The following is an 8,691-nucleotide window of genomic DNA, read 5'->3' on the forward strand; positions in this document are numbered from 1 at the left end:
TCCTTCTCTTCGTGTCGTGACATTCAGCCTGACTTCTCCCTGTAGAATAAATCACATCTAAACAACCAACCGTGGTCAACTTTATCTTCCCAGCTTGCCCGCCGCCCAGCCCCATTCCTCATGCCTGTCCAATATCCTGTGCTGTTCTTTTTGTTTATATTTAGCGTACTCTCTAAGCATTAAGAGGGCGTGGATCAGGGGCCTGACCTTAAATCGATGGAGGAGGAGAGGTTCGGAGAGGCAGGGTAGATAGGCTGGAGTGGCTAGAGGGGAAGGAGAGTCCGGCGCTGGGGGATATGGCTACCAGACGTCCACTGAAGTGACTGCAGTCCAGACCTTATCCACCGACATAGCCTCAGGCTTTGAGAAACAAAAAGGGATACTCTCCCCTCCCCTCCCCCCTCTCCTCTCCTCTCCTCTCCTCTCCTCTCCTCCCCTCTCCTCTCCTCTCCTCTCCTCTCCTCTCCTCTCCTCTCCTCTCCTCTCCTCTCCTCTCCTCTCCTCTCCTCTCCTCTCCTCTCCTCTCCTCTCCCCTCCTCCCCTTTCCTCTCCTATCTCCCCTCTTCCCCTCTCCTCTTCTCTCCTCTCCCCTCCCCCCTCTCCTCTCCTCTCTTCCCCTCTCCTCTTCTCTCCTATCCCCTCTCCTCCCCTCTCCTCTCCCCTCCCCCCTCTCCTCTCCCCTCCTCCTCTTTCCCCTCCTATCTCCCCTCTTCCCCTCTCCTCTTCTCTCCTATCCCCTCTCCTCCCCTCTCCTCTCCCCTCCTCCCCCTTCTCCTCTCCTGTCCTCTCCTCTCCTATCTCCCCTTCTCCCCTCTCCTCTCCCCTTCTCCCCTCTCCCCTCCTCCCCACTCCTGTCCTATCTCCTCCTCTCCTCTCCTCAGTGTGGCTGTAGGACAGTTCATAGGCTACATTCTTCTGGTTAGAAAGAGATGAATTTGTACCAAGACTAAACTCCCAAAACATTCCTAAAATGAACAGTTTATTTACTCAACGGGCTATTTTCATTGTTATCAGCAATTAGGCAATTAGGCAATGTGGTCGAGTTTAAAAGCAGGGCTTTTCTTCTGTTTGTGTGCATTACAAAGTTTTAGTCGTTTTTTTGTGGAAAAAAATCATTATGCAAACACAAAGCTAGGACTCCCTTTGGGCAGATAAAGGTAGTTCTATTTCCTGTTAACAAGAGACACTGCTACAGTAAGGCAGTGAGAGCTGGCCTGACCGTAGCCCACATGGTTCTGTAACGCAAAACCAATCCTACTACGACAGATGCAGATTTCTGTCAAACTGTAAAATGTCAGCAGCGAGCAGGCATTTGAAATAAGATTACATAATTAATGAAATTAACCAAATTATTGTACATCTTCCTGATTGGTTATGTAACTAGAGATCCCTGGGAAATGTTTTCAGAGTCTTGACGCTCATTATTTACTGAGGCTAAATGCTTTAGTCAGGGTCACAGGTTACAGTATCATCTTGATATGATAATGGGCTACAGGATACAGCCCCACTCCTCTCCCAGTGCAGACTAAGCTGCTGCTCTCCTCCACTGACCTGTGGGTCTGCTGGCGAGTGGTTTGACTTCTGGCTTTAGCGATTAGTGATAGCGGAGGCTGTTTAGTCTCCCGTCTACACAAGGTGAACGAAACGGAGAGGGAGAGAGAGAGACAGAGAGATAGAGAGAGACAGAGATTTTTTCCCATGCCAATAAAGCCCTTAAATGTAATTGAATTGAGAGGCAGACAGAGAGAGAGAGGGGCAGAGAGAGAGAGAGGCCTACATTATGTGTATAAGGTAATGAGAGAACAAAATGTGTGAAAATAGAGAGAAAAAGACAATGACGTGTGTATAAGACAAAAAGGATTGAAAAGAACAGAGAAAAAATCCTCCCTGCTCTCTGTTTCCTGTCATAACTGTTTTGTTCCATTTTAACAAGAGGGCTTTGCTCTTTCTCCATTCATTTTCTCTGGCTGCTCCTCTCTGACCCTGCTCCCTGCTCCCTGCCTCCCTGCTCCCTGCCTCCCTGCTCCCTGCCTCCCTGCTCCCTGCCTCCCTGCTCCCTGCCTCCCTGCCTCCCTGCTCCCTGCCTCCCTGCTCCCTGCCTCCCTGCCTCCCTGCTCCCTGCCTCCCTGCTCCCAGCCTCCCTGCTCCCTGCCTCCCTGCTCCCTGCCTCCCTGCTCCCTGCCTCCCTGCCTCCCTGCTCCCTGCCTCCCTGCCTCACTGCTCCCTGCCTCCCTGCTCCCTGCCTCCCTGCTCCCTGCCTCACTGCTTCCCTCCCTGCTCCCTGCTCCCTGCCTCCCTGCTCCCTGCCTCACTGCTCCCTGCCTCACTGCTTCCCTCCCTGCTCCCTGCTCCCTGCCTCCCTGCTCCCTGCTCCCTGCCTCCCTGCTCCCTGCCTCACTGCTTCCCTCCCTGCTCCCTGCCTCCCTGCTCCCTGCTCCCTGCCTCACTGCTCCCTGCCTCACTGCTTCCCTCCCTGCTCCCTGCCTCCCTGCTCCCTGCCTCCCTGCTCCCTGCCTCACTGCTTCCCTCCCTGCTCCCTGCCTCCCTGCTCCCTGCCTCACTGCCTCCCTCCATGCCTGTACTGTATGTTAAAGACAGGCACAGTAAGAGAGAGAACAGATCATTGTTAAATCATTGTTATTGTCCCTGAACCTCTATAGAGAAACAGGGGACAGAAACAGTGAACAATACAGACAACAGGAGCAACAGAAGGGGGGAGACAGACAAGAGGACGGGGGAGACAGACAACAGGAGGGGGAGACAGACAACATGAGGGGGGAGAAAGACAACAGGAGGGAGGAGACAGACAACATGAGGGAGGAGACAGACAACATGAGGGAGGAGACAGACAACATGAGGGAGGAGACAGACAACATGAGGGAGGAGACAGACAACATGAGGGAGGAGACAGACAACATGAGGGAGGAGACAGACAACAGGAGGGAGAAAACAAACAACAGGAGGGGGAGACAGACAACATGAGGGGGGAGAAAGACAACAGGAGGGAGGAGACAGACAACATGAGGGAGGAGACAGACAACATGAGGGAGGAGACAGACAACATGAGGGGGGAGAAAGACAACATGAGGGAGGAGACAGACAACATGAGGGAGGAGACAGACAACATGAGGGAGGAGACAGACAACATGAGGGAGGAGACAGACAACATGAGGGGGGAAGCAGACAGAGTCATTTGGGAGGTCACAGAAGGCTAGTTTGTGTGTCATGTTCTAATACCTGTCAGTCATGGGTCAACAAGGATCACTCTTTCTCCCCTCCCTCCCTCCCTCCCTCCCTCCCTCCCTCCCTCCCTCCCTCCCTCCCTCCCTCCCTCCCTCCCTCCCTCCCTCCCTCCCTCCCTCCCTATAGTTCAGTGTTTCCATTAGCCTGTGTGTCTCAGGAGCAGTGTAGCTCAAAGGCATCCATCACAACGTAAACAGTCCTTTCCCTCCACCGGCCTTATCAGTTCTTCACACTCTGCCCTTCCTCAGGATGTCTGTCCAGACAGGGCCCGGCTCGGCACAATCACACCCACCTCACCACTCCAGACAGGGAGTGAGAGCTGGTCTGACACACCCCCTGAGAGCTGGTCTGACACACCCCCTGAGAGCTGGTCTGACACACTCCCTGAGAGCTGGTCTGACACACCCCCTGAGAGCTGGCTGATATGTGGATATGGATATATGACAAACCCCGGCCAGTTCACTAAATCAAACAGGAACCTGGGAAATGAATCTCTGTGAGTGTGTGTCCCTCTCAGGGGGTTTGTGTGTCCCACTCTGTGAGTGTGTGTGTCCCTCTCTGTCAGTGTGTGTGTCCCTCTCTGTCAGTGTGTGTGTCCCTCTCTGTGAGTGTGTGTGTCCCTCTCTGTGAGTGTGTGTGTCCCTCTCTGTGAGTGTGTGTGTCCCTCTCTGTCAGTGTGTGTGTCCCTCTCTGTCAGTGTGTGTGTCCCTCTCTGAGAGTCTGTGTCCCTCTCTGAGAGTCTGTGTCCCTCTCTGTGAGTGTGTGTGTCCCTCTCTGAGAGTGTGTGTGTCCCTCTCTGAGAGTGTGTGTGTCCCTCTCTGTGAGTGTGTGTGTCCCTCTCCGTGAGTGTGTGTCCCCCTCAGGGGGTGTGCAGACTTTGTAATAAAGTGGCTTGGTAATAGTGTCATAGTCTCTGGGGCCTGCTCCAGTCCTGCCTGAAGAACTAATGCAGAGGGAGATAAGAGATAGGGCTGTTTAAACACACACACACACACACACACACACACACACAGACACACACACAGACAGACAGACAGACAGACAGACAGACAGACAGACAGACAGACAGACAGACAGACAGACAGACAGACAGACAGACAGACAGACAGACAGACAGACAGACAGACAGACAGACAGACAGACAGACAGACAGACAGACAGACAGACAGACAGACAGACAGACAGACAGACAGACAGTTGTTTGGATTTTGTGTTTCTAGGTATTATTCTTTGTTGGTCTCAATTTTTCTCAAAGAGCTCATCGATGTAGAGTGTGACCAATCATAGAGCTCATTGCTGTAGGTAGGGAGAGGGTGCTCAATCACAAAGCTCATTGCTGTAGGTAGGGAGAGGGTGCTCAATCACAGGGCTCATTGCTATAGGTAGGGAGAGGGTGACCAATCATAGAGCTCATTGCTGTAGGTAGGCAGAGGGTGACCAATCATAGAGCCAATACACAGAGCAACTGCCTGACTATCGCTTCCTCTCCTCTCTTCTCAGCACCAACCTCCTTTCTTTTCCTCCCTTCTCTTTTTTTGGTGCTGGATTGAAGTTGAGAGGGAGAGAAGGCGGCAGTAGCGCGTGCAGACGGCAGAGAGGAAAGGACGAAAGGAAGAGGGGAATAGAGGAGAAGAGCTGGCTGCACAGCAGGTGAGAGGAATCCCCTCTCTCTCTCTGACTCATCCTCCTCTTTTTTTCTTCTCTCCTTCTCTCTATGACTCTCCTCTGTTTATCTCTGTTTCCATCTGTCTGCCTCCTTTTGTCGCCCTGTCTGTTTTCTCTCTCTACGCTCCTCTCTATTTACGCTGTCAGTCTCCCTTTTTCCTTCCCTCCCGTCTTTCTTTACCCTCTTTATTCCTCCCCTCTCCTCTCCTCTCTTCTCCCCCTCTCCTCTCCCCATCTCCTCTCCTCTCCCCTCTCATCTCTTCTCCCCCTCTTTTCTCCACCCTCTCCTCTCTTCTCCCCCTCTCCTCTCCCCTCTCATCTCTTCTCCCCCTCTCCTCTCCCCTCTCATCTCTTCTCCCCCTCTCCTCTCCCCTCTCCTCTCTTCTCCCCCTCTCCTCTCCCCATCTCCTCTCCTCTCCCCATCTCCTCTCCACTCCCCATCTCCTCTCCACTCCCCATCTCCTCTCCTCTCCCCCTCTCCTCTCCCCCTCTCCTCTCTTTTCCCCTCTCCTCTCCCTCTCTTTCTCCACCCTCTCCTCTCTTCTCCCCCTCTCCTCTCCCCTCTCATCTCTTCTCCCCCTCTCCTCTCCCTCTCTTTCTCCACCCTCTCCTCTCTTCTCCCCCTCTCCTCTCCCCTCTCCTCTCTTCTCCCCCTCTCCTCTCCCCTCTCATCTCTTCTCCCCCTCTTTTCTCCACCCTCTCCTCTCTTCTCCCCCTCTCATCTCTTCTCCCCCTCTCCTCTCCCCTCTCATCTCTTCTCCCCCTCTTTTCTCCACCCTCTCCTCTCTTCTCCTCTCCCCTTCTCCTCTCCTCTCCCCCTCTTCTCTCCCATTCTCCTCTCTTCTCCCCCTTCTCTCTTCTCCCCCTCTCCTCTCCTCTCCTCTCCCACTCTCCTCTCTTCTCCCCCTCTCCTCTCTTCTCCCCTCTCCTCTCCCCTCTCCTCTCTTCTCCCCCTCTCCTCTCCTCTCCTCTCCTCTCCTCTCCTCTCCTCTCCTCTCCTCTCCTCTCCTCTCCTCTCCTCTCCTCTTCCCTTCTCCTCTCCATCTCTCTGCGGACTACATGGGGACGTGATGCTCGGAGCAGTAGAGGTGAGAGATGTATGTGCCTCCTATGTTTTACGAGAGAGCGTCTGCATGTGTGTGTCTGGTTTGCTGTGTATGGAGCCAGGCTGCTGTGTATGGAGCCAGGCTGCTGTGTATGGAGCCAGGCTGCTGTGTATGGAGCCAGGCTGCTGTGTATGGAGCCAGGCTGCTGTGTATGGAACCAGGCTGCTGTGTATGGAGCCAGGCTGCTGTGTATGGAGCCAGGCTGCTGTGTATGGAGCCAGGCTGCTGTGTATGGAGCCAGGCTGCTGTGTATGGAGCCAGGCTGCTGTGTCAGCGGAGCGGTAACTCGTTCCAGTGTGTTTCTACTTCCCTTGTTAGCCGTTGCTGCTGCTGCATTGCAGGAGAAACAAGCAGACATGTTCCACTAATACACATGGAGGGAAATGAACATTCAGTTTGTCTACCCTTACTGGAAACCGGCCAACTAATTTCCCTCCCTCTGTGTGTGTACGTATGTGAGTATGAGGGTGTGCACCTATCTGTGTGTGCTACTACTACTGCAGAGTCCGTCCACGTGTGTGTGCATGTCCGTGTAAGTGTGTGTGGGGAAACAGGGTTCTGTAGCGGTCACAGTAATAAGATCAATAGTGTATACGGGGTGTGCTGCTAGTACTGCTACTACTGTTGCTAGTACTGCTACTACTGCTGCTAGTACTGCTACTACTGCTGCTAGTACTGCTACTACTGTTGCTAGTACTGCTACTACTGCTGCTAGTACTGCTACTACTGCTGCTAGTACTGCTACTACTGCTGCTAGTACTGCTACTACTGCTGCTAGTACTGCTACTACTGCTGCTAGTACTGCTACTACTGCTGCTAGTACTGCTACTACTGCTGCTAGTACTGCTACTACTGCTGCTAGTACTGCTACTACTGCTGCTACTACTGCTACTGTTACTAGTACTGCTACTGCTACTGCTACTACTGCTACTACTGCTACTGCTACTACTGCTACTGCTACTACTACTACTACTGCTACTACTGCTACTGTTACTAGCACTGCTACTGCTACTGCTACTACTGCTACTACTGCTACTGCTACTGCTACTGCTACTGCTACTGCTACTACTACTACTACTGCTACTACTGCTACTGTTACTAGTACTGCTACTACTACTACTGCTACTACTGCTGCTAGTACTGCTACTAATACTACTACTGCTACTACTGCTACTACTGCTGCTACTGCTACTACTACTGCTGCTTCTGCTACTACTACTACCACTACTATTACTTCTACTACTACTACTACTACTACTACTGCTACTACTGATACTGTTACTAGTACTGCTACTGCTACTGCTACTGCTGCTACTGCTGCTACTGCTACTGCTACTACTGCTACTGCTGCTACTACTGCTGCTACTGCTACTACTACTGCTGCTTCTGCTACTACTACTACCACTACTATTACTTCTACTACTACTACCACTACTACTACTTCTACTACTGCTACTACTACTACTTCTACTACTACTACCACTACTACTACTGCTGCTACTGCTACTACTACTGCCACTACTACTATTACCACTACTACTACTTCTACTACTACTACCACTACTACTACTTCTACTACTGCTACTGCTACTACTACTGTTTCTGCTGCTACTGCTGCTACTATTGCTGCTACTGCTTCTACTGCTACTACTGCTACTACTACTGCTACTACTACTGCTGTTACTGCTACTACTACTACCACTACTACTACTGCTGCTACTGCTATTACTACTACCACTACTACTACGTCTACTACTACTACTACTGCTACTGCTGCTACTACTGCTACTGCTATTACTACTTCTACTACTGCTACTACTACTGCTAATTCTACTACCACTACTACTGCTGTTACTGCTACTAGTACTACTACTGCTGCTGTTACTGCTACTACTACTACCACTACTACTACTGCTGTTACTGCTACTACTACCACTACTACTACTACTGCTGTTACTACTACTACTACTACTACTACTACTACTACTACCACTACTACTACTGCTGTTACTGCTACTACTACTACCACTACTACTACTGCTGTTACTGCTACTACTACCACTACTACTACTGCTGTTACTGCTACTACTACTACCACTACTACTACTGCTGTTACTACTACTACTACTACTACTACCACTACTACTACTGCTGTTACTGCTACTACTACTACCACTACTACTACTGCTGTTACTGCTACTACTACCACTACTACTACTGCTGCTACTGCTACTACTACCACTACTACTACTGCTGTTACTGCTACTACTACTACCACTACTACTACTGCTGTTACTGCTACTACTACTACCACTACTACTACTGCTGTTACTGCTACTACTACTACCACTACTACTACTGCTGTTACTGCTACTACTACTACCACTACTACTACTGCTGTTACTGCTACTACTACTACAACTACTACTACTGCTGTTACTGCTACTACTACTACCACTACTACTACTACTGTTACTGCTACTACTACTACCACTACTACTACTGCTACTACTGCTACTACTACTACAGCTACTACTACTACCACTACTACTACTGCTGTTACTGCTACTACTACTACCACTACTACTACGTCTACTACTACTACTACTGTTACTGCTACTACTACTACTACTGCTACTGCTGCTACTACTGCTACTACTACCACTACTACTACTGC

General features: G+C 51.0%; 1 protein-coding gene across 3 annotated transcripts in view; it reads left to right on the forward strand.

The window, feature by feature from the left end:
* kank4 (KN motif and ankyrin repeat domains 4) overlaps positions 1–8,691 on the forward strand; it is a 117,620-nt gene that overhangs the window by 50,195 nt on the left and 58,734 nt on the right. Inside the window, exon 3 of one of the 3 annotated variants that reach the window (XM_071346281.1) lies at positions 4,796–4,893. The exons of 1 other annotated variant lie outside the window; for it this stretch is intronic. The gene's annotated coding sequence lies outside the window, so the exon portion shown is untranslated. Of the gene's footprint in view, positions 1–4,795; positions 4,894–5,899; positions 5,997–8,691 lie in introns of those variants that run through there. One more of the 3 variants, XM_071346283.1, reaches the window with a different exon arrangement.

The sequence above is a fragment of the Salvelinus alpinus genome, chromosome 16 (assembly GCF_045679555.1).
Source record: "Salvelinus alpinus chromosome 16, SLU_Salpinus.1, whole genome shotgun sequence".
Classification (NCBI taxonomy): Eukaryota; Metazoa; Chordata; class Actinopteri; order Salmoniformes; family Salmonidae; genus Salvelinus; species Salvelinus alpinus.